This window comes from Acomys minous (genome assembly GCF_964271855.1).
Source record: "Acomys minous genome assembly, chromosome: 10".
NCBI classification, from domain to species: Eukaryota; Metazoa; Chordata; class Mammalia; order Rodentia; family Muridae; genus Acomys; species Acomys minous.
Genome location: NC_140491.1, coordinates 18,775,918 through 18,802,558, shown reverse-complemented (window position 1 = coordinate 18,802,558; position 26,641 = coordinate 18,775,918). Strand labels below are relative to the sequence as shown.

General features: G+C 38.8%; 1 long non-coding RNA gene across 1 annotated transcript in view; it reads left to right on the top strand.

Annotated features, from left to right (window-relative positions):
* Positions 1-4,488: 4,488 nt before the first annotated feature.
* The window catches only part of LOC311607022, a 40,867-nt gene continuing 18,714 nt past the window's right edge, over positions 4,489-26,641 (top strand). Inside the window, exons 1-2 of the long non-coding RNA XR_014782502.1 lie at positions 4,489-4,517; positions 4,892-5,004. This is a non-coding gene — a long non-coding RNA (uncharacterized lncRNA). The remainder of the gene's footprint in view (positions 4,518-4,891; positions 5,005-26,641) is intronic.

The following is a 26,641-nucleotide window of genomic DNA, read 5'->3' as shown; positions in this document are numbered from 1 at the left end:
TCCTCAAAGTCACCTCATGAGTCAACAATCAAACAGGGCACCCAAATCTCATACTTGGCCTTGCTGCAAAGCTGGAAATAGCAAAAGGGATTTGTAACTGAAGTCTGAGCCTGAATAATTCCTTTTTAAAGTGGCTAACACATAGTAGTAGAAACTATGACTAAAACACACTAAACACTGATGGCTGAACAGAAAGATATCCCTTTGCAAAGACATCAAAGACATCATAGTCCATTTACTTAAATTATTTCCCTTAAAAATAAATTTCAATTATCTTATATATCCCTGTTTACCTGACAGATTTACCCAGACCAACCTCATAAAGCTCCATTTCTCAGTATTGAGGATCTCATAATATACAAACTAAATAATGTATAACACATGTATATTAATAATATATGAAATTACTGAAACATAATAAATAACATTTTATATACTACATAAAATAAAACAAATGCATAATTTGAAGGCATATATAATTTAAATAATGAAAATAAAAATATAAAGTAATAATATATAATATGAATTTGTAATTTTTAAGGAGAAATAATAAAACCTGTAGTAACACATATTATTCTACATACAGCTTAATTTTTAAAGCCTAAAACTGAGTCACTTTCATGGCCAGTATTATGCCAGTTTCATCTGTAAGGTTCTTGGAGAGGTCAGGATATTTGCTTGAAGCTACACGGCTAATAAGAGGCAGAGGCTTTAAGAAATAATGAAATCTGGGTCCCCGTGACTGATTACCCAGTGGTTAACATAAGGCAAGAACCTATCTTAGCCTAACCTCCACACATCTGCTCTTAACCAGCACTCTACCCTATAAAGAAATTCATAAATGTGAGGATTTATTGTACCTTTTCTTACATCATTATTCCACATGATTTTACACTCTGGAATGCCTTGATAAGAATTCAGTTCCCATCTACTGAAAACCCCTTCACAATCATTCATTCAGTTGGCAATCACTCCCACAAGCATCTGAAAACAAAGTCCTGAAGTCCTGAAGTGACGTCAGCAGAAAACCCAACAGTTCCTCAAGGGCCTCACTGACCACCCTGGCCGAAGGAGAGGAGCTTAGCAGTTCAGGAGATGCACTGCACTGGGTTAGCATCAGTGTTAGCAATCTTCCCAGCAATCTTCTCTGCTGACCTCTTCTTGGGCAGAGAGGAAAGTTGCAAGGTCTCCTCTGTCCCTTGGGTTGCCACTTGCCAGAGTGCATGCTTGCCAGCTACCAAACCCAGCTCTGGTGGATTCTGGAGGTGAAAAGTGCTTCTGTAGAGTAAATTAGGCATCTGGAGAAATTGCTAATTCTGTCAAGCTGCTCCACAATGAATTGGGAGCACTTCAGCCTTCCTGTACTGCTTATGTGATCAAAGTCAGCCACATTTACATGCAGCCAAGGTCATCCTTCTCATTAACAGCTTTCCAACCACTTTTGGAAGGTTTCTTCTGTCTTCTACCTTATAATCTCCAAATGAGGAGTCACCCAGCACCATTGTGACTACTCCTTGGTATGTTTTCTACTGATGGAAATCTCAGTCACCAAGTTCAAAATAAATGAATTCCATGTTTAAGCCTAGCTAACTGAAGCATCAATACCTGTGACCATGTTGGAATACTTATCATTGCTAAGGCATGAGTCCACTTTCACATACAATAGCCAGTCTCCTCTCAGACACACACACACACACACACACACACACACACACACACGCACACGCACACGCACACGCACATGCACACGCACACGCACACGCACGCGCACTTCAGGCATGTACACATTCACATGTGCATTAACGGAAACCCACATGACCTTCTGTGCTTGATCTGAAGGTCCTACCTACCACAGGATGGTACACTTATTCAGGGTATGCCAAAGCCAAAACCAAAGATAAAATGAAGTGACAAGAATCTTGAAGCCACCAGATTCATGACAGCATTCAAAATATTGGCAAGGGGCGCACCATTAATATTTAAGAAGACGCCTCATTTTTTGGCAGGATCCTAACCACAACCTTCCAATTAGCATGCTTTATGGCTGAGAAAAGCTGGTTTCTCAGTTGTAAGTACCTTGTCTGACTGAAATCTTATTTTGTCAGATAAATTACAAAGGAATTTGTACGACTTTACCTAGACTCAGCTTTAACCAGAAGATTAATATGAAAACAGGGCTTTCCCTTATGTCTTCTTGGAGCTCTTCTGAGAGTTTTCTTCATTATGTCTTCCAAATGGTCTGTTTTACTAATGAAACATTAAATGGTGTTCTTTTGAGGAGGTGTGTGGAAGTTTCAGCTAAATCTGCTCAGAAGAAAGATCTAGATTGTGACATTACATTAGGGACTGAGAGCAAATTACTCACCATGACATGATCTTCTTAATTTCTGCTTGCCATGAGTCAAAAGGCAATTAACGGAACGTGAACTCTGTAGGATTAAACCCTCATTTAATGAACACACTTTGACGGTGTCTGTTCAAGTTCTATAATTTGTGACCCCTGGACAAAGTCAGAAATACCAATGGGGAATTTTCCCAGGGTTCGTTATGTGGCTTTGAAATTTTAACCACCTGTGTCTGATAGTCAGCGAGGTGCACATTGCGGTGGCTGTAGCTTACAAATGGCTTTGATGTATTGTTACATGAAAGGTACCCCAAATATTTCCCAGAAGAGAGTACTTTGAACTTCCATAATGCAACTTTTCCATCACCATCAATCTGCTCTCGGGGAAGACCTAAGGGCTAACACTTTACTTGCTCTCAATTTGTAGCAGGTTGGTGGAAGACGTTATTTCCCTGGTGATCTTTCTGGTTTAACTTGGAAATCAGACACAAAGGCAGTGTACACACACACCCTCTCTAGAGGTGCCCATCATAACGAGGATCTGTAATTCTGTGATTAACAGCCCTTCCACACACATATTATGCTTAGGAATTGAGACGTTACATCTAATGGCTTGTCTAATTTTCTGCTAACCTTCAACATAGGTAAAGCAGTTATTATTCATGGGAGACACAGAAAAAAAATATTGCCCACAGTGTAGAGAGTTTCTAATAATGAGTGTATGATTATACCTACATTTAATGAATTTATCATATGAATAGAAATGTTTCTATGCCCTGAGAAAAAATAGAACATTTTGCCAATAGTAACCAAGCCAGAATCTTTTTGACAGCTATTTTGGCAACCTGAGACTTTTCTAAAACACTGCTGTCTTTTCAGCCACAAAGCTTTCAAGATCACAATCAGCCAGGGATGACCTCCAGACACAAAATGTAAGGAATGTTGATAACAAAAATAAATAATCAACTTATATGTTATTTTAAGAAATGGGTATAATCCAAATGAGTGAATACTATATGACCAAAAAATGCAAAACTTCAAACTGATACCATTATTGCCCTCAGCTTTTGATTGGCTTCAGCACTGCACTAGAACTCCTATGTTATACAGGACAAAGCTGCAAATGTTTGCTTATATCATTTGCACAAGGATAGCTCCAGCCTTAATTTTGCTCTAGCCTTTAATGTAGTGCTACCTCACTCATTTAGATATGTGAATATCTTTCCCTCTAGCTGGACGATAAGCTGCCAGAAATCAGGAACTCTAGAGACATGTCCCCAGAGCAGTGCTATTGATTGTAAAGAACTGTTTAGTTCTACTTTGAACTATATTTGGATAAGGAGAAGAATGTCTCTCTTTTTAAATCATGAATTTATCCAAATTAAAAAAAAAAAGTAACAGAGGAGGCAAGTTTAGTTTCAAACAGGGTGAGTTGTACTTGTTAACTGAGTGGCTTACAGGTATGTTACATGTTACCTAGTGGCTCTGGTCCTCTGCGTCCTCACCTTCTATATGACTATTCCAATGGGTTACTCTGAAGCTTAAATAAGATGGATTGTATAAGATCTTACGCTTTCAACTGACACTGAGGAAATGTGCTTCTCGATCACATCTATGGATAATTTGTTCTTCTATCTCCATGGTAATAGCTCTTTGATGGTTATTCTCAACTACAGATTGTGGTTGGAACTGCAGGAGCCCCGTGTTTCCTTTCCTGGAGTAGCTCAGCCTCCCCACTCTTTCCCAAGTCTAGCTACTGTTCTCTCCATGTCTCACTTGGGGCATGCACCAGATGGCAGTGTCCCATTGAGGACAAAGATCCTCTTGGCCTTTCAGCTCACTGCCCAACTAAGTGACCAGTTGCTTTGCCATCTCGATGTGTGTTACAGGTCAATGGCATTAGCCTTGGGGCCTAGTTGATGTTCAATGTAAAAATAAACACTGGGAGGACCTCTGAGCACATTCTATTTCCCTTCAGTGGCAAAGTGTTTCATTTGCAAGGTCAATTGGAAAAGGTACATATGTAACTGGTACCTGTAACTAGTAAACACGCATTTCAAATAGGTTTCTGTCAATGTTTACATTTCTGCACACTTTAGCAAGTACATAAGGGCCTTCCCAGTCACTCGGACACACACAGCGAGGCACAGAACCGCGGGGATAAGTAATGCAGGCTCATTCTCAACGATGAGAAGCTGTTTCGTAGAACTGACAATTTTTATGCTGCTGATAATAATAGAACATGAACCTGGTTATGAGATTTATTATTGGTGGGCTTTTTCTTCTATCCACCCCAATCCTTATTGTGTTCCTGCCTTGGATTTAATGCACTTCATAGATTGTACTAGGTCCACTTGTCTTCACTAAGAGCTCTGAAATCGCATGGTGGCAAGTGAATTCTGTTTAAATCTGCAATGAACTATCACACTACAGTCAATTGCATATGCAGTTGGGGAGGCATTTGCCACAGCTACCTTTTAACACTAAGGAGTGGACCCTGTAGTGTTTGTTACCTTTATTAATTTTTTTCTACTGACTTTGTTCTAGGTGGTTGCCAGGCTCCGGAAAAGTCCAAACAATGATGAGGCACAGTTCTCACTCCAAAGGGCCATAAGTTTCACAAAAGGTTAATGATCAGTGAAAATATGAGCTTCTGATATGTAAGTATGCTGCAAGTTCATGATTATGTGTGTGTGTGTGTGCTTACCCACACATTCCATTCTTAGTTACTGCTTTCCCAGGGGTGCGTGAGCTGACAGCTGAGGCGTTTACACCAGGGGTGTGTGTGCCACCTGGTGCGTGACTATGATGGCTGAAATCAAAGAAAATTTCTATGCATTTCTTCCCAAGTCACACACAATCCAGGACTGCCACGCTGAAGAAATAATAACTGGGGCAGTATTTTCACTCCTTCATTTTTATTCACCCTTGTTTCTGCATCTGTCCTGAGCTACCCTGCAGTCTCTGACCAGGGGCAGTCATGTGCCCTCTTCTGACCTCTAAGGACTCATAGGAATCTGATTTTCCTACCGACGGCTGCCAGCTTGGTCTTGGGAATCTGATCCACTCTTGGATCTTTTGCAGGCTTCACAGTGGCATTTCAGGGGAGGCGCCATCCAGATCTCTGCTTCGCTTGTGCCCCAATATGTACAAGGACACTGCCTTGGCATTTCAAAGAGACCAGCTTTGCCCCTGGGGAGGCTTGCTGTCCCCAGCAGTCCAGATGCCAACACCAGTGAAAATGCAATGGAGAAACAGCTTATTGGGTGGCCTGGCCAGTTGAGCCCCAGCGGTGCCTATTAGAGCAAAGCCTGGTGACACATCCCAGTTTAATCTCCTCTGGGTAACTATCTGAGGTTTAGTTTAAAGAGGTTCGCAAGCTTGCTGCTCTCCTATCTCAAAGTGTTAAGTGCTTCTGTATGGAACAGAAGAAATGAAATAGTCCTAGGAGTGCCAGCTTCTCCGTGGCATTGAGCTTTTGATAAGAGTGTAAAGGCATCCTAGTCATTGGCTCTGTCCAGAACTCATAAGAGCAGAGATAGAGTCTGGAAATCTGCATTGTTCCAAAAATCAAGCCATGCTTTTCTGAGGCAGCCTGAGATCCACAACTTAAAATCCCCGCCCCCCCCCACTCCCACCCCCCCCCCCCCCCCCGTCTCAAAGAAGTGTCAGTCTTCTATTTCCAGGAGGCAAAACCTAAGAGTAGCCTACAAAGTCACATGAGAAAACAGGAGCAGGGCCAAGCCAGACCTCAGTTCTCCTGGCACCTTGTCTACTGCCTGTTCTCTGTGCTGCGCTGACTCAGAGCAAGGCCAGTGCACGCCATGTGAGCTTCAAAGGGCAGGTGACTACTGCACTCTGCGTTGAGGTAAAGGCAGATGGATGCTTACAAAGCTTTTAAGAGGCTCTGAAAATAACAGCCATTGTCAAGAATGCTCCAAAAGGAGAATCGGAGGGAAAAGGAATAAGCAGTCAGCGATTGAAATGATAAAACCATACAAAGTGCTAAAAATGTATGGCGATAACAGAGTGAGTCAGAGACGCAGGTGTGGGCAGCCCCTTTGTTGAGTCAGGCCTATGTTCATTCAACACGAGTCACGGAACTGGGGAAACTAGCCAAACGGATTTTTTTTTTTTTGAGAAAGAAGGCAGAAAAATTTTTCTTAACTCCACAAGAAGGAGAGGTTCCTATGGTGGTTAGCTAGAGAAAAGGTCACATGCAAATGGCACCAAGCTTCCTGTTAAAGCACTTAGGTCACCCAATGCACCTACTGGGAAAAAAAAATGCATCTCTAAGTCATGGACAAGATGATTTAAAACCAAAGAGAAAAAAATCAAAGTGTCTTTGAGTCACTGAGCATGTGAACCATGTGAGGAAGTAGGCTTTTGCTGCTCTGTCCCTCAGAAACAACAAAAGTGACTTCCCCGCGACATGGAAGCCTCACAGGGGAGAGGCTCTCAAAATGTATTCATTCATTCACACGGTTGATAAAATGGGCAAGGTACAATAGTCTCCTCTTCCTGTGTGTGAAACATTAGACTCTGTCCGCCCACCCTCCCTAAGATGCTGGAAGCAGATGCCCAGGTGACCATGATACTTGTGCTAAGACAAGCCAGCTGCGCTGTTGTAGGTAGATGGTTCAATCTCTGGGCCTCACTATTATCATCTGTAAAATAGAACTGCCTGCTGAGGGGCCAGGTGTCAAACGGTGTGCACTGCTTGTAACTCTAAGAAGTATAAAGCACTGTCTCATTTCAGATTTTCAGTCACTGAGCTTATCCTCCAAGCAGAAGGACCTGAGCTAGATCCACAGAACCCACATTTTGAAAAGAGGCAGGAAGGGATGTGTACACTTTTAATACTAGTGCCGCCGGGGAGGGAGAGACAAAGCAGAGACTGCAGAGATCCCTGTTGATCATTGGTTAGTTAGTTAACCTAGCCTCCTTGGCAAATTCCAAGTCAGCAGGGTACCCTACCTCAAAACAAAATCAACTGACTAAACAACAAATAAACAAATAAACAACAACAACAAAAAACTAAAGACAAGGGACAAGGTAGCTGGAACCTGAGAAGTGACACCTGAAAAAATTTGGAAAAGTTTGGTCTACTCTTTCACATGCACATGAGCATATATGCTGTGTACATATGCATGCACCTGCACACATATGAACATGCAGTTACATAGATTTCAACACTCTGAATCTTTACAAAGAAATATTGAGTCACAATGCAAAATCATGTTCATAGGTAGAGTTGTCAATGTGTACATAGAGACCTACCTACCCTACTGCAACCCTGGATGGGCCCCGAGTCCCAAGGACTCATAGATAAAAGAGGGCCATAATATTTACTTATCTCAAAGAAATCACACCCCCCACCAGCCTCTTCACAAACAGTGAACTTTACTTCTTTAATCACAATTTCTTCCTGTACCAGAGGGAGGCCACATGGAGGAAAATTAGAAATGAAATAGTCCACTCCATTTGCTCAGCACAGATTGTTTATAACCCAAGACCATGGGAGAAAGTGGTGCTTATAAAGCTGCTCTCAAGGCATCAGAGTCCTTCACACATGTACAGTGAGGTTATTGCCAATGCTTAGGACTCTGGCAGCTGAGGGAATATCACTTGGCCTTCTCTAATGGGGTACTTGGAAGATGGAGGAGAAAAGCATTAAATGAAGTGCTGGCTTCAAGCTCAGAACTGCTTGGTGTTCAAGAGATTGTGTGTGTGGTTGGCTATACCAGATGGATCTCTTTGTCCCGGCAATGGGATGTCTATTCTTTTCTATTCTTATTCAGTTAATTTAATTTTAATTCAATACCATTTTTATATATTTTATTTAGAGTAGAATTATATCACTTTCCCTCCTTTCCTTTTGTCCTTCTATCCTTCCCAGATCTCCCACTCCAACTCCTCCCATATCCTTCCTCTAAACTTGTAAAACCCTTTTTCTTTGATTATTATTGTTATACACACACACACACACACACACACACACACACACACACACACATACCACCTGCTGATTTTTGACAATTTCACATATTGTGATCATATATACTCCCCATCCCACTCTCTTATCTCTCTTCTTCCTAACCCACTTCTTCCTAATTGGTCCACTCATATTTGCTTGTCTTTTTATCACCCATTGAGTTTAATCAGGGATGCTTACATGAGCAGGGATGGGGGGTTACTTACTGGAAAATGGGTAACTCACCAGTGGCTAAGCACTAAGAGAAACTGCATGCCTCACCCTTGATCCATAATGGCGTGTTAAGGGCTCAGTTGAGTGCAGGTCTTTGTGGATAACCACAGCTGCTGTGTGTTTGTGATGGAAAAAGAAAAACATGTCACAGCAGAAGACAGTTTCACAGTCCTTCTCCCCATCCTCTGGCTCATGAGCTCTTTCTGCCCCTTATTCTGTAATGTGCACTGGTCCTCACAGAGGGTAGATCTGACATTTAAGGCATAACAACTGAGTATTGTTTATTCTTTGTGCTTTAACCAGTTAGGAGTCTCTGCATTGTCATGTATTGCACAAAGAGGCATCACTCCTCTGTAAGGATAAACATATAAACATGTACACATAGAACACAGATTTGGTGTACATTACTTAGCAAAATACCAGTAGTAGACTCCCCTTAGGGTCTGTGAGCTTCCTACTTATAGGGTTTTGACTAGATCTTGGTACCAGACACGTATTTCCTCCTCTGGCGAGGACATGAAGGGTTCCACATTCTAACTGACCCAATTCTCATTTCTCTTGAGTTCTTGTGTCTCCAGGCTTCCCTGATGAACCCCCCCCCAAATGTCCCTGGTGCAATTGAGAGCATGAAGGGCACACACAGAAGTCAATGATGGCAATAGCATGCAGTTCTCCAGAGGTCCTCAGCTTCTGTGATGAGGAGGACACTTCACATGCAGCATTTCATATAATTCTTAATGACAGAATGAGAAAAGAAATTATTACAGTAGTCTTCCAGAAAGGCAATCTTAGTCCCAAGTAAAGAAGGGACTTTCCAAAAGGCAGTAATGGAAGAAGAATAAAAAAATTTACCACCAGGACCACACTTGTGTCTGTGCCCCATGAGCCAGAGGCCATGTTGATACTGTGGTCTGCACTGCTATGAGAGAGCATGCTGGGGTCTGTGGCCCTTGCTGACTCTGGAGGCCATGTGGAAGCCCATGGTGTGGGTTGTTGCCAGAAACCATGTGGATATCTATGGTCTGTGCTCCCACTACTGTAAAAGGCGAGAAGGCTACTTTTGCAGTGGTAGAGATGACTGCAGACTCATAGTTGTGTTATAGAAGACTTCTGCAATAAACCCTACCCATACCCCATCCCACCCCACCCTACAAAAAATAAACAGCATCGGCAGGAAGCCATCAAAGAGAGCTCTTAAAAATTGTGATATGGGTGCTGAAGTGTAGCTTTGATGACTTCTGGTAGGGGTATAGGTGGGTAAGGGCTCAGTTTCCTTTAAGGGGCTGGCCCCTGGGAGTTTGACTGTGTTTTAATGAGGATATGGGCAACAAAAATTGGATTTTTTGGTTGGTTAGTTTGCTTGTTTTCTTCTTCTTCTTTGAGGGAGGGTATTTACAATGATGGGGGTAGACCTGGGATCACTGGGAAATGAGTATGATCGAGGTACATTGTGTGACATTGCCAAATAATCAATAAAATATTATGTTGGAAAAATCACATACTTTGTCTTCTACACTAAGGTGCTGCTGCTGCCACTAAACAAAAGAAAGCAGGGTGTGGGGCCATAGTTTTCCAGTCCTTGGGATTACAAACAAGATTCCAGCAAATGGAATGCAGTGAACTCAGAGTCTATGGCCACTTCTTGGTTGGCTTTTAATTCCACAGGATCATCCTGGCTGTAGCCTTTAATCCCCTGAGTGGCCATAGCATAGACTGTTGGTCCCATGCCAATCCCCAAAGCTCCCACGCCATCAAAATTCAAGGAAGTGACTCACATGCTTGGAAAGATTCTTTGACTCATCCTGTTGTTGACCCTCAGCCAGGCTTCCATAACAGTAAGCATAATACGGGTCCCTGGAATGAACCCCTTCATGCCCCAGAACAACAGTTATACAACCTTAGCCTCCGTGGAGAACTTTGGCTATGAATAAGGGAGTGAGAAGGGATGAGGGTGCTTCCAGCAATGGAAACCTTGGAGTATTTGAATCATCTGGGTCTGAATAAGGACCTGCAGCGCATAGTTATTTTGTCAGAAAGAGGCCACACTGATTTTCTTTTGGTTTAAGGAACAGTTCTAGCCTCAGAGTTGTATGTTACTGGGGAATGCCAGGTGAATATTTCATGGTTACCTATACAAAATGGATTTCCCCCTCTGCTTTTATTTACCTGTGTATTCATGTAATAAATATTTATCAGGAAACTACTATAATCCATGCATCATGTTAGAAACATGGAAAACAAAGATGAATAAAGCATAATCCTGGGCTCCCAGGAACTAATAGTGCAGCTCAGAGACAAGCGTGTAAACAGAGGTATGTGGTAAAGTGTTCTGTGTATTACTGCAGAAGCATATTTAGTACTTAAAAGATAATATATTCAATCACATCCCGGGAGGAAACAGAAAAACGTTTTAAGGTGGACTTTCCTTGCAAGGCAGTATTTTTAGTAGGAAAATAAAGGCTTTTGAATGAAATCAGTACAAAGGCAAGTCCTAACTCTGCTAACATCAAGCTTTGTAATCGTGGCCTTGTCTGGTGTCACTATACAATACTTGATTGTGATCTGAGGATGGGATCTTGTACCCATGCTTTGGTGGCCTATCAGAGGTGCTGTGCCCATTGCATGAGACCCACAGGGAACAGGTAAGCAGCTCACATAGCTGTACTTACCTCAGTACTTTTCCAGGCAGACAGTTCCCCTGGTATAAGTATTCCCAGTTAAGCTGTCTAAATTCTGGTATGTGGGTACTTCCATTTATCTACCTACGATGTGCCAAGAGCAGAGAACCTTGACATAGAACAGTAGGAATGTGAGCTGGCCTAAGGAAGACTACCTCGGTGCCATCCAGACACATGTGGTGCCTAGTGGACTTAATGATCACCTTTGTCTCCTTCAAGGATGATGATGTCATTGACAGCATGAGAGACTGTTAGCATTTACTTCCTGCTTTTCTTCTGGAACAACGAGTGTGTTGGATAATCTTTGTATTGAAACCTGAACAAGAGGTAACTAACTGTGACTTATTTCATGATCTTTGGTTTTTCAGACAAATCAACGATATATTAGGTATATTCAGAGACTAGTCAGTTATATATGTTTTCAGCTCCACATGAGAAGTTGAGGCCACTTAATGAACTTATCAACTACTTAATACAATATATCAGATTCTCATAGCATATTATGATTCTGTGTTACAAGCAACAAAAACTGACTCTGGCTTATTTTTTTTAAGTTAATTAAATTGTATAGATATATCTCGGTGGGTAAAAGTACTTGGTTCACAAGTGTGTGGGCTCAAGTTCAGATCCTTAGAATCCACATAAATCCAGATGCAGTAGTCCATACCTATGAGTTCAATGTTAGAACAGTTAGAGAGAAAGCAGAGACAGAAGAATCTCTGGAAGCTCAGAGACCACAAGCCTGCCACATGTAGTGTGACGAATAAGAAAACATGTTTCAAGTTAGAAGGTAAGGACCGACATGCCGAGTTTGTCCTCTGACCTCCACACAAAAGCCGTGATGCATTTGCTTGTACTCATATATGAACATATATGTAGACCACATATACATCACACATGTCACACACACACACACACACACACACACACACACACACCATGGGACACACACACACACACACCATGGGACACACACACACACACACACACACACACACACACACACACACACACACACACACACACACACCATGGATAGGGATAGAATGGAGAGAGAGACTTAAAGAGATCACCCAGTATCATTGGACACACCAGAAAACCAAGCTGCTCCTTTTCCAGGGACTGAAAGGGAAAACAACGAAACTGACTCCTTCTTCCCTAGCTGAAGATCGGGCATTGTCATCATATCTTGAATTTGTTGCTACCGCTAATACATAGAATCATGATTTTCATCATTTTTCCTCTGCCTCACTGAACCCTTGATGCCACCTCTAGTTGACAGAGTCCTTGTCAGTTGACCACAAGGTAGGACAGGAGTAGCTGTGTGAGACAAGTCTAAGAAAGTAGCCCCTGTATTACAGAAAGTATTCATAGCATAAAGAACTCTCAAACTTAGAGTGTGGAAATGTTTGCATAAGACCACAAAGCCCCTCAGGAACAGTCATAGGGGAGGGGAATAAGGGGGAAATGGGAGGGAGGGAAGAATGGGAGGATACAAGGGATGGGATAACCATTGAGATGTAACAAGAATAAATTAATAAAAAAAGGGAAAAAAACAAAGCATAGATGAACTGTATCAGCTAATATTCTTGCAAGGTCTACTGTCATCACATCTAATGACCCAATATGCATTTACTTGTGTGTTAACAAGTGAGAAGCATCACATAGATTAGGGGTTAAGAAGAAAGCCGGTAACCTCATACCTCAGCCAGCTCTTATTTGTAAGCAGTGAGGCATACAGCTCACTTGTACAAGGCATGACTCCTTAAAGTCCTTGGTAGACAAAGAGTTCGATCAAGGAATTGATTGGCAAAGGGCTTCATTTTTCTATTTATTAAAAAAAAACTTTGTAGCACATAATATTTTGTTAGGATGTCTTCCTCTAAGAGATTACGACACATGTTTTCACATTGGAGCATCCATCAGAATTGCTTGGAGAACTTGCTAAAACAGACAACTAAACGCCAAGAGTGACATTTCCTAGCAGTTCTTCCAGATGGTTCTATGGGAATGCACAGTGGAGAAAAAACCCTGAGTGAAGGAGACCTCCAGGTCTGGAGGCTTGGGATAAGGGAGAGAAGCAGTGGCATTCAGCAGAAAAAGAAGAGTGACACAGAAATGATTTTATTAAGGGAACCATTGGGGACTTAGTAAGGAAAAAATAGTTTAAACAAGATCCTGTGGAAGATGCATGGAGTTAGTGACGTAGGCAGGGGAAGTATTAGAATATACGAGGAATTCCACTCCAGATAAAACAAGCACTACTGATCTTGATGTATACTAAAAACAGAGAATAAGGCAATCAATTTTTCTTAAGAGAATGTATCTGAGTATGCTCCGAAAAAGAACAGACTGACCCAAGGGGGAGTATGGTCTGAATAATATGCTGAAGGAAATAGAGAGGCAAGATAAATGATATTTGGCAGAATAATATATGAGTCCAAGCAGAGATCACCGTCCCAGCTGCTAGCTTGCTGTGTGAGCTTCTGCATGTCACCGAACCTCTCTTATTGTTGATTTCATTAGCCGAAAAACAAGTGGGATTCTAGGAAATAACAAGAGTTTATGATTAGACAGATGACTAACTAAGACATCACAAAAGGGTGATTTCAACATCATAAACCTTTTTTTAAACTAAATATAATGTCTCTAGTAAGGAAAAGTACACTAGTCAATGTTATATCAGAAAATACTATGACCTTGCTTCACAGTAGGAAAACATCAGCAACAACAACGAAAACTAGTCCATGGAAATGTCTGTTTGATAAGTTGCATTCAATTTTGGAGGTTAACGATAGATAATATATGGGGAGGCCACAGATATGCATATAGATGGATCCTAATTCAATGCAAACCTGTTAGTTTATTTATGTTATTAATATGATACCCTAGAGGACATAAACCAATTAAAAACCCATTTCAATTATTAATTGGGTCCCCTAATTGAAGGGACATAATAAATTAATTAAAATGTCCTCAGCTCTATTCACTAAGGAAAACATCTAAGTTGGGGCGGGGGTGGGGGAGGTTAGGTGCGAAGGATTGGACAAATAGGTTTGTATTAAAGTTCTAAACTGAGCCCTATCCAACTGGATAGAAAAGGTGACAAAGCCACAGGAGGAAATGTTTGAGTAAGAAGAGCAGGAAAGAGAAGAGGGATTTTTCCAATTTCCTGTGGCTGTAGTGAAATGGTCATACCATATAAAGAGGTCAGACCTCAGTTTACTTAATTAGAATCTGAGAACATTAAATCAAATACCCTGAATTATGACTCTCTATTGCTAGTGATCGAGAGTTATACTGGAAACCAGAGCTCAAATTCTAGTCCTAAATCTCCCAGCAATAATTAATGATGAACTCCTATTTTCTGTACAGATAGCATGGTTCTTTCTATGCTCAAAATTCAAGGATAAAAAAATGAAATGACAGGCTACACCACAAGTAGCTCCTGGTCCAGAGGGCTGGAAATGGATGCTGCATTTGTGGAAGTGTGAGGAGAGAGAGTCGGGGATTGAGGACACGGCCTTGAGCCCATATCCTAGATATAAAAATGCCCTCAGTTCTCTGTTTTCCAGAGCATGTTGAAATGGGGAGAAGGGCATTCTATATATAAATATGCTTATATAGACAGATGTAAATATGACATAGCACACTTGATAGGCAAGAAGCGTTCAATACAAGGGATGCTCCTCTGTCCTACATAAATCTAAATGTCTTGGTATTCCAGGCAGATCATGGAGAAGAAAGGAAGTATTCTTTCTTGTACGGTGTAATAAATCATTGCCTAGTGTTGAGGATGACACAGAATGGCAGACTTAGTTACCAGGATCCATTGGTTAAAAGAAGCTCCAGTTGCACTGAAATGAATGAATGTGTGTATCATGCATCCAAAATAGAACACACGTGTATATAATTAAATTACATGAAGACACATATGAGATGACTACCTCTGTACCCAGGCTGGGAAAGCACCTCAAAGGCTCCCAAATACACCTGTACTGAAGGATCCCATCACCTTTAGAAGCACTCAAAGTTTTGTGCTAATAATTTCATAAATATATTTACATTTTTATCTTAAGTATATTCCCTGAATATGTGTGCTCTTATTGGCCATGCTCTTGCTGGAGTTAGTGGATCCATAACTTACCATATTCTATGTATTATATAGTCACTTGCCTCATTCACACAGTGAGTGATAGTTCTATACTCTCTTATGATAAATTAGTTTACTCCGTACTTTACTCAGTACCTTTACATTGTTAAGAACTGGTCATTTCGGGCTGGAGAGTTGGCTCAGAGATGGGCAAGAGTACTGACTGCTCTTCCAAAGGTCCTGAGTTCAATTCCCATCTATATTGTGATCTGGTACCCTCTTCTAGCCTGCAGGTGTACATGCAGACAGAACATTGCATACATAATAAATAAATCTTAAAACAAAAAGAACTGGTCATTTGACATTCAGAATTATTATCTTATTGTGCAACTCTACCAGTGACTCTGCTTATGTACGTACACTTGGTATTTTGCTGTTTTCTAATTACTGGCGGTGTTTAGAAACCTTAACATGATTTGGGGTTTTCATGTTTTCTGGCCATTCTTAAAGGTTGGCTCACATACTGTGCCTGCCTTTATGGTTCGCTGATGATCTTTGCTTTAGTTACTGCATTTGATCTATGAGGTTTTAAACCTTTGCTCTTCTGTTTATAGAGCTTTTTCTTCTCTGAGCTCTGTATGGTGTATTTTAAAGACTGTAAATCTAAATATTTCTCTTATTTTTAGCTTTAAAAAATATTGCTTAGGAATTCATAAAGATTATGAAGCCATAGAGGTATTTTTCTGTCTGATTTTTTTAAGCTGTAAACTTGCATTTCCACTAGAGATTTTGTGTCTGGATGTCTGATTTGTGCACAACATTAGACAAAGATTTTGTGTGTTTGCCTTTCCCCACTTTTAAGTAACATCCTCACATGCCCTGATAATTAGACCTTCCCTCATTACTGGCTTTCAGGAAATGCTTTCCTTCATATCAGTTTTCATATGTGGGTAAGTATGCCTCCAACTTGTCTGCCCATGATATGTGCATAAAAGTGTCATCTTTATTTTTATATCATGGTAGTAAAATATTTATATCTTATAGGTATTGGTATGCTTAGATTTTTTCCCCTGGCACTTTCTTGCCCTTTGAGGTCCTTTAATCAACCCTTTCTATTATGAAAACTATTTTTTAACAAAGCTCCTCTACATATTTTTGAATTGCATTTGATCCTTAGACTGCTTTAAGGGAGATTATTATCAGGATAACGTATGCTGTTACTGTTAAACATGGTATTTACCTTCATTAACTTATACTTTTCATTTTTAACCTCTGTTATTTTTATCTATAAAGATATTATATATAATCTAATCTACTTCTGGGTGTCATGGGTAGGTGTTTCTATTTAAAACCTGACACTGGACTTAGACATACTCTCAAATCTGCTGCACTGAATTAAGGATGTACATTGGTGTATGCATATCATGAAAATTGCACTGATGTCTGGAATATTGAACTTTATATAGCAATATTGTATCTGGAAGCACAACTAAATTCTACTATTTATTCTAGTAATTTGGTTGAATATGTTTTTTTCCTTCCTTTGTCAAGTTGAGAAGGTTTATGCTTATGTCTGGTTTACTTGGAAATTTCTTCTTATATAACAAATGGCTGTGGAATTCTATTACACACCTTTTTATGGTTCTATAGAAGTAATATTATTATTTTCTTCTACCCACTGATGTAGCAGTCCCACTCTAAATGTTCTAATGCTGGATCCAATTTATATTCTGACATGCATTACATCTGTGTGATGTAATGGCTTATCTCTATCTATCTGGGTTTAAGGTTTTGTTTACTGGTCTTCTGTTTCTATTTATAAGTAAGATTGGCCTGTAATTCTTCTTCCTAATACTTTCTGTAGATTTGACTCCCAGTTACACTTGGTTCATAAAGTGACTTAGTTGTTTTCCTCTGTTATTTGGTATCCTGAAATACCTTTGTAAGATTGGAGTTATCTGCTTCTTGGATTTTTTTGTAGAATTCACGGATGGAAACATTTAAACATCATTTTTATTAGAAGGAGGCATTTGAGATCTAGGGACTTCTCCATAAGTAGTTGACAACATGATGTTCCATTATGTGAGTCTCAGCTGTTAGCTGATAACATAATTTAGTCCTACCTGCATCATCAGATTTACTATTGAGGCACAAACACATTTCTGTGTTTTCCAATATCTTATTCATGGCCCCAGTTTTTGTACTACATCTTACTAAAATAATTTTGCTAATTATATTGGTTTTTTTTTAAATAAACTCAGTTTCTGATTTAAAATTATTGATGATGACATATACTTTCTATTTCTTAATTTCTATTCTATATATATTTTTTATTACTGCCAGGTCTATTATTTTCCTCTTTAAAATTGGAAAGGTTTTTTAAAATTTTACTTAATATGCTCATATATTTAAAAGCTACTTTGTACCATGTAAACAATATACATAAGCACTTATAATTATATATTTTGTAGATAATATATGTGTGTGAATGGCATGTATACATATGATCAAAAAATAAATTGAAAAACAAAGATTCCATGTTATTTGTTAGTTTTAGTTTAAGCTGTTCATTAGATTATATTTTAATCTCATTAGCATCATTTTTAAAAATGTAATCAGTGAAACCAAGAACTGGTTCTTTGAGAAAATCAAGATGATAGACAAACCCTTAGCCAAGCTAACTAAAAAGGCAGAGAGACAACATCAAATTTACAAAATCAGAAATGAAAAGGTAGACATTTCAAACGAAACTGAGGAAATCCAAAGAATCATTTAGTCTTACTTCAAAATCCTGTACTCAACAAAATTGGAATATCTAAAAAAAAAAAAAAATTGAAGATTTTCTTAATAGATACCACTTTCTAAAGTTAAATCAAGATCAGGTAAACAATTTAAATAGAATTATAAATGCTATGGAAATAAAAGGAGTCATTAAAATCTTGTAACCAATAAATAAATAAATGCCCAGGACCTGATAGTTTCAGTGCAAAATTCTATCAGACCTCAAAGAAGACCTAATACCAATATACCTCAAACTATTCCATAAAATAAAAATGAAGGATCATTGTTGAACTCATTCTATGAGGCCACAGTCACCCTGATACCTAAACCACATGAAGACCCAACAAAGAAAGAAAATTTCGGACCAATTTCCCTTATGAATATTGGTATGGAAATACTCAGTAAAATACTCTCAAACCAAATCCAAGAACAGATTAAAAAACACTATCCACCAAGATCAAGTAGGCTTCATCCAAAGGATACAAGGATGGTTCAACATATAGAAATCATTCAATGAAATCTATGATATAAACAAACTGAAAGAAAAAACATATGATCATCTCATTAGATGCTGAAAGAGCCTTTGACAAAATCGAGTACCTTTTCATGTTAATAGTCTTGGAGAGATCAGGGATACAATAAAGATAATATACAGCGAGCTGATAGCCAATATCAAATTAAATGGAAAGAAACTTAAAGCAAGTGCACTAAAATCAGGGATAAGACAAGACTGTCCACTCTCTCTGTATCTACTCAATACAGTCCTTGAAGTTTTAGTTAGAACAGTAAGAAAACTAAAGAAGATCACGGGTTACAAACGGGGGAGGAAGTAGCCAAAATATTGCTATTTGCAGATGATATGTAGTATGCATAAGTGACCCTAAAACTTCTACCAGAGAATTACTACAGCTGATAAACAACTTCAGCACACAAAACTAACTAAAAAAATCAGTAGCCCTTCTTTATACAAATGGTAAACAGGCTGAAGAGGAATTAGGGAAACAAAACCCTTCACAATAGCCACAAACAGTATAAAGTATCTTGCTGTGACTCTAGACAAACAAGTAAAAAACCTGTACAACAGGAACTTCAAGTCTTTGAAGAAATAAATTGAAGATTATTTCAGAAGATGGAAAGATTTCCCATTGTCAGGGATCAGTAGACTTAACACGGCAAAACTGGCCCTCTTACCAAAGGCAATCTACAGAGTCAATGCAGTCCCATCAATATTCCAACATAATTCTTTACAAACTTTGAAAGAATAATTCTCAGCCTCATATGGAGAAACAAACTCCCAGTATAGCTAGAAACAGTCCTGTAAAATAAAAGACTTTCTGGAGGTATTACAAACCCTGATCTCAAGCTTTACTACAGAGAAATATTATTAAAAACTATAACAATAAAATATATATGTATGTTATAAAAAATATAAATATATATTTATATACTTTACACATTTACATATATAAATATATTTATATACATAATATACTTACACTATGTAAATATATAGTATATATTATAAATATTTTTTTTTGCTATAGTGATAAAGACTGCATGCTATTATAATAAAAAGAGTCTTGTTGATCAATGGAATTGAATTGAGGACCCAGAAGTAAACCCACACACCTACAGACACTTGATTTTTGACAAAGAAGACAAAACTATGAAATGGAAAAAAGAAAGCATCTTCAACAAATGATTCTGGTCTAACTGGATATCTGCATGTAGAAGAATACAAAAGTTCCATATCTTGTCCAAATCTCAAATGCAAGTACACTAAAGACCTCAATATAAAATAAGACACTCTAAATCTGTGAGAAGAAAAATGGGGGAAGAGCCTTAAATTCTTTGGCACAGGAGATAATTTCCGGAATAGAACACCAACAGCTCAGGCACTAAAATCAACAGTCAATGAATAGGACCTCATGAAGTTGGAAAGCTTCTGTGAGGCAAAGGACCATCAAAAGGACAAAAAAAAAGCAACCTACAGACTGTGGAATAATCTTCACCAACCCTGCATCCAACAGAGGGTCTATATTCAAAGTATAGAAAGGACTGAAGAAATTAGACAGAAACAAACCAAACAACCCAATTAAAACGGGGGTACAGAGCTAAACAGAAAATTCTTGACAGATAAATCATTAATATCTGATAAGCATTTAACAACATCCTTAAACATCAGAGAAATGCAAATCAAAATGTCCCTAAGATTTCATCTTACACCATCAGAATGGCTAAGATAAAAAATTCAAGTGACAATGATAGCAAATGCTGGACAGGATGTGGAGCAAGGGGATACTCCTTCACTCTTGGTGAGAGTGCAAATGTGTTCAACCACGTTGAATCAATTTGGCAGATTCTCACGAAATTCTACCTGAAGACCCAGGTATATCACTCCTGGACATATACCCAAAAGATACCATACCACAAGGGCACTTGCTCAACTATTTCCATAGCAACTTTATTTTTATTATTTAATTTTTTAATATTTATTTATTTTGGTTTTTGAAACAGGGTTTCTCTGTGTAGCCTTGGCCATACTATATATGCTCTGTAGAGCAGGCTGTTCTAAAACTCACAGCCATCTGCCTCAACTGAAGAATGGATAAAGAAAATATGGTACATTTACACAATGGAATATTAGTCAGCTACTAAGAACAATGACATCATGAAATTTTCAGACAAATGGATGGAAGTAGAAATTGTCATCCTGAGTGACATAAGCCAGACCCAGAAAGACAAACCTCATATTTACTCACCTATAAAGGATGTTAGCCATAAAGTACAGGATAACCATGCTAAAATCCACAGACTCAAAGATGCTAAGTAACAAGTAGTCCCAAGGGAGAATGATTAAATCTCACTCAGAAGGAGAAATAAAATAGTAAATAGAGTTAATAGTGAATAAAGTTAATCTAACTGGTGACAGGCTTTAAGCAATCTGAGTATATTTGTATAATATTTATATTATTTATCAATTTCATATAATGTGTTTTGGTTATATTTTCCCACTTTCCTCAAATCTTCATAGATCAACCCCTAACTCTTTACCCATCCAACTTTTTTCTGACACATCAAGTCCAATCTGTGCTCCTCAGATTGGTGTGGAGTCTGCCCTGAAGACTGGTGGACCTACCAGAAGTCTCAGCCTTAAGGAGAGTGACTCCTCTTTCCAAGAAGTTAACAAGTGCAAGTAGCTCCTCAGCTAGGGGCAGAACTTCCTTTTCCACACTGAGATTTTGTCTGACTTGACCTTGTGTAATCTTATGCATGCAGTCACAAGCACTATAAATTCATATATGCATCTAGCCTGTTGTGTCTGATAAATAAAACACTATTTCCTTGTGTTCATCTACCACCTCTGGCTCTTATGATCTTCCCATCCCTCCCCTGAGATAATCTCTTAGCACTGTGGGAAGAAGTGTGATGTGCTCTTCCCATTTAGGGCTGAGCCCGCCCCATGGTTTCTTCTTCTTTGCACATCGACCAATTAGGGTTTGTATGTTAACTGCCCTCTATTATGAGAAGCTTGTCTGAGAAGGGTTGAGTGATGCTAATATATGAATTGCTGATAATTTGGGACTTTATCTGCCTCACATAGGATTAGGCATATTTTATGGTTTTTTGTTTCTTAGTTCTCCACAGTTTTTAACTTCATTGTGACTCTTTCTTTGTTTGGTTGGTTGGTTTGGTTTGGTTTTGGTTTTTGGCTTTTGAATTTTGGAGACAGAGTTTCTCTGGCTAGCCCTGGCTGTACTTGAACTCAATCTGTACACCAGGCTGTCCCTAAACTCATAGAGTTCTGCCTGCCTCTGCCTCTACTTCCAAATTACTGTGATTAAAAGCATGTACCACTACTACCAGACTTTGACTGACCCAGACTTTTTGAGATGTACTTTTAAGTATATTTTTGATTGTTTTAAGTAGTGAAGGCGGTTTGTGTCTGTTTTCATTTTTCATTTGGTTACATTTAATGAAATACTACATTTCAATAATTTTTTAAATGTTTTACTGAACCTTATTTTTATCTAAAATATATCAGTTAGTACAATAAACATTCTATTGGTATGCAAATAACTATGTAATAAATTTATAATAACCATAGCTTTTTCTCTAGTGAAAACATCATTATTATGAACTTGAATTCTCCTTATGTCTAATAAAATTTCTAGGTTTTAATTTGTTTTTCTGGCATTCACATAGGTTAATACTATGGATACGTTTGTACTTATATTTCAGCTTTAAAATTGTAATGCATAAGTTCCCATGTGCCCATTCTAAATAGCAGTCATACAGAGGTAGCCACCTTTGGACATTATAATAAAGTTACAACATTGCATCCCTCCCTTTCCTACCTCCAACCCCTTCAATATCCTCCCTCCCAGTTCCCTTTCAAACCCATGGCTTCCTTTTTCATTTTCATTAATTGTATTGTGTGTGTATGTATTGTTGGTTATTTTGAAGTTCTATGTAGAAATTTATGCATGTGACAACTTGTTCAGTCTGTATAATCTTGGTTGTATGCAGTATGTATTCCAGGACTGACCATTTGGCATTGGACATACCCTCTGAGTTGTTTCCTGAAGCAGGCACCCGCTTCCACTCCCAGCTTTCCTTGATTACCTATAATTCTTTGTGTAGAGATGAGGCTTCATGAAATTTCCCCCATCCACCTTGGCAAATCTTTTGGTATCATCCTTGTTCACCCACACTTCGGTGGTCATTGCTGAGACTATAGGAGCACGGCTCATGTTTATGGGTATAACTTAGAAGACACAATCCCACAGCACACTAACTGAGCCTCTGGATCTTAGGATCTTTCTGCCTCTCTTCCCCAGTGTTCCCTGAGCCTTCACATGAGAGTGTTTTGTGGATGTTTTCATTGGGACTGGACTCTACAACTCTGAATTTTGATTGGTTATGATTTTAACAGTCTTTTTGTACTACAAAATCTTCTTGATGAGGGGCAAAGATTTACTAGCTCAACAATCCCTAGAGATAGTTTTTAAAAAGTGTGTGTGTGTGTGTGTGTGTGTGTGTGTGTGTGTGTGTGTCTGTCTGTCTGTCTGTCTGTCTATTGTCTGTCTGTCTGTCTATGTGTATGTTCATTTATGTGCAATGCACACTAACATGTAGAGGCTAGAGGATAGTGTTAGATGTCTTCATCGTCTTCTCCATTTTGTGCTTAAGACAAGGTCTCTCACTGATGCTTAAGCTCTGACCAATGGGTCCAGGCTCACAACAAGCTCCTGAGATCATTCAGTATCTGCGTCTTCAATGCGAGACTCACTGGAGGTTTTAGTGAATCCCAACATTTTATGTGGGTGCTAGGATGTGAACTAAGGTCCTTACACTCACACAGTAGGCATGTTACCTACTAAGTCATGTGCCTATCCCCTCAACATATCTTTAAATAATCACTTAGTTCATTAACTTTAATTATGATATCTGTTGATATCATTTTATGTTTTTAATATTTTAAACTTGATTTTTTTCTTCTTGCTTTATAATGTTTTTTTCCTTGATTCATAGTGAGATGTTTCTCCCAAGATTTTTTTCCATGTAAAGTTGTGCCTTTAACCCTTCTCTGAACTTCTCAAGAGTTTAAATAATTTTAAGGAATGTAGAAACTGTCCGTTCTATTTGCTTCTTTCAAATGATGATAAAAATTTTTATATGACCAATATTTATATTTAAATCACATTACTCAACTATTCACTCTCTAATTTTAAAAGTTATGATAGGCAGATTTGGGCACAGGGGTCCCGCTCAAACTAAGGCACCAGCCAAGGACAATACAGACAGTAAACCTTAAACCCCTACCCAGATCTAGCCAATGGACAGAATACTCTCCACAGTAGAGTAGAGAGTGGGATATTACTTTCTCACATACTCTGGTGCCTCACCTTTGACCATGTCCCTTGGAGGGGGAGACCTGGTGGCACTCAGAGGAAGGACAGCAGGTTACCAAGAAGAGACTTAACATCCTATGAACATATACAGGGGGAGGTAATCCCCCTCAGGAACAGTCATAGGGGAGGGGAATAAGGGGAAAATGGGAGGGAGGGAAGAATGGGAGGATACAAGGGATGGGATAACCATTGAGATGTAACAAGAATAAATTAATAAAGGAGAAAAAAAAGTAAAAAAAAAGTTATTTCTTCTATTTTTGAAATTATAATATAATCACATTATTTTTTTTCTTCTGTTTCCTCCACCCAATGCCTTCCATCTACCCTTCCTTGCTGTCTTACTAATTCATGGCCTCTTTTTTGTTAAGTTTGATATATATTGTTATTTTAAGGTATGTTTTGGGGGATGACCACTTTGTATTGAACAGTCAACCAGTGTGCTTTTCCCTGGGGAAGGCTGCTTCTCCAGATCTTAGTGTTTTTAGTTACCATTATTCTTTTAACATAAGGTTGAGATATTCTAGACTTTCTTTCATCTGCTTCTGCTTCACTTTCTTGTTGGCCCTGCTCAGGACATGTTTAGGTAGTCATGCCAGTAAAACTTGATGGTGGAGCTTCTGACATGCCTGTGAGACTCAGTCTCCTAGAAAACTCTATGATTCTATCTTATTTCATGATGTCAGAAGTTCTTAAAGGCAATACCGGGTTTCTATGTAATAATATTTCTTGCATACTATAGTAGAGCCGAAAAACTGTAACACGGAAACATTGCAAGTCCAGAATTATCTGCGCAATAATTGTTAAAGGATTAATAAAGAATGCAATCAAACCATGTAAACCAAAGTATTATTACACAAGTGTGTGTGTGTGTGTGTGTGTATGTGTGTGTGTGTGTGTGTGTGTGTGTGCATGCCTGTGGACAGTGTGTGCTACTATAAAAGATAAGCACTTAGCAGTTCAGGCTAAGTTATTTATTAGAGCTTCCGTTCTCAGGCTTTTATAAACTTTCTGGCCCTGGCATCTATCAGTTTTACTCTTACAAATTGCTTTTTTAAAAATTTCATAACCCTCTCGAATATTTGACTTTCTTTAATTTCTCTTATTCCCAACTGGCAACCTCTATTCTTAAGAAAGATTTATATGCTGTTTGTGTTTTTGTTGTTGGAAATGGGTTTTCCCCATAGTATTTTCTGAAGATAACTTATATGGAGGCTGAAAATGGATGATTATTATTATCAAGTAATCCAGAACTGTCAGGTGACAATTTTCCTATATCCTCATCTCTGTCTGCAAACATCAGATGAATGTCTCAGTGTACAGATGATGGACAAGCTGACCCTGTAAAACAATTCCATGCTACCATTAGACACAGAGAGCTAACCTACACCACTAGTAAATACAAGTTGCTTTTAAAAAATAATTTTGTCAACAAGTGAATGAACTTTCTCACTGCATGAATTAATAAATTATGCCTAAATCATCCTTCTTGAATTTTCTGTAATACGTGACTTGGCCTGAACTATGCCCCATTATAACTGCTAAGTGGTTATCGTTTTCAGTAGCACATAGCATCTGCATGCACACAGTTATGTAATAATGCTTTCTTTAACATGGTTTGATTGCGTCATTTTTAATCCTTTAACAACTATTGTGCACTTGATCTTTCACTTGCAATGGTTCAGTTTTACAGGTTTTCAGCCCTATTACAGCCATGAGAGAAATATTATATATAAACTAAATATTTCTTTTTTTAAAATTCTGGCATCAGGAAATAAGGTGGCCTCTTGTGACAATGGGGAGCAGAGTCAATCCCAGCTCCCAATGAAACCTTGTGATCAGCAGAATAGACACCAATATTTAACGATGTATGGTGTTGCTAAGCAATAATGTTCATTAGGCCAGGAGTATTAAATGCAATTTTGACTTAATATTTTCAATTTGTGATAGGTTTACAGGGAAGTAATCCCATTTTAGTTGAGGAGCGTCTGTATTAAATTATAATTTTAATAACTCCATCCCTGTTTTATTATGTTCACTTACCGTATTTAATTAAACTCATTCCTTGATGTCAGCCATTGAGATGTCTTCCCATTATATTTATCATAATAGACTCTATTTCATCAAGTTATTTGTATAGCTAACAGATCATGCTCATACAGATATGTGTTCAAATCCAACCCCATTTCTTATTGTGTGACCACTCTGACTTGTATTATGCCAAATGCACAGCATTGTTTATTGAGATTAAGTGAAAGGCAGTACATGCCAAGGGTAGGGATACAAACCTGTAGTGTCAGCACTTTCGAGACTGAGTCAGGCTCAGGAATGCTGTCTGAAAAAATGTTAAAGTATTTTGGCTGTTACTCAGTAGAAACTCAGGAAAGTTAACTGATCCTACCCACAGCCTTGGGCTTATACCCAGTACATATGTGTGGAGCAAGTTAATCAAAGAGAGTGAACAGCTAATGGCTCTTCATGGGTACTAGCTGTTAGTAGCTGTCTGGCTCAATGCCACAGCCTCTACCATTTGGGATGGTGTAGCAGAGGAAGTGAGCATAGCACTCATGTACAGCCTGTGAGCCCTGTGCCCTCAGTGAACACATGCAGGGGAGAAAGAGGCAC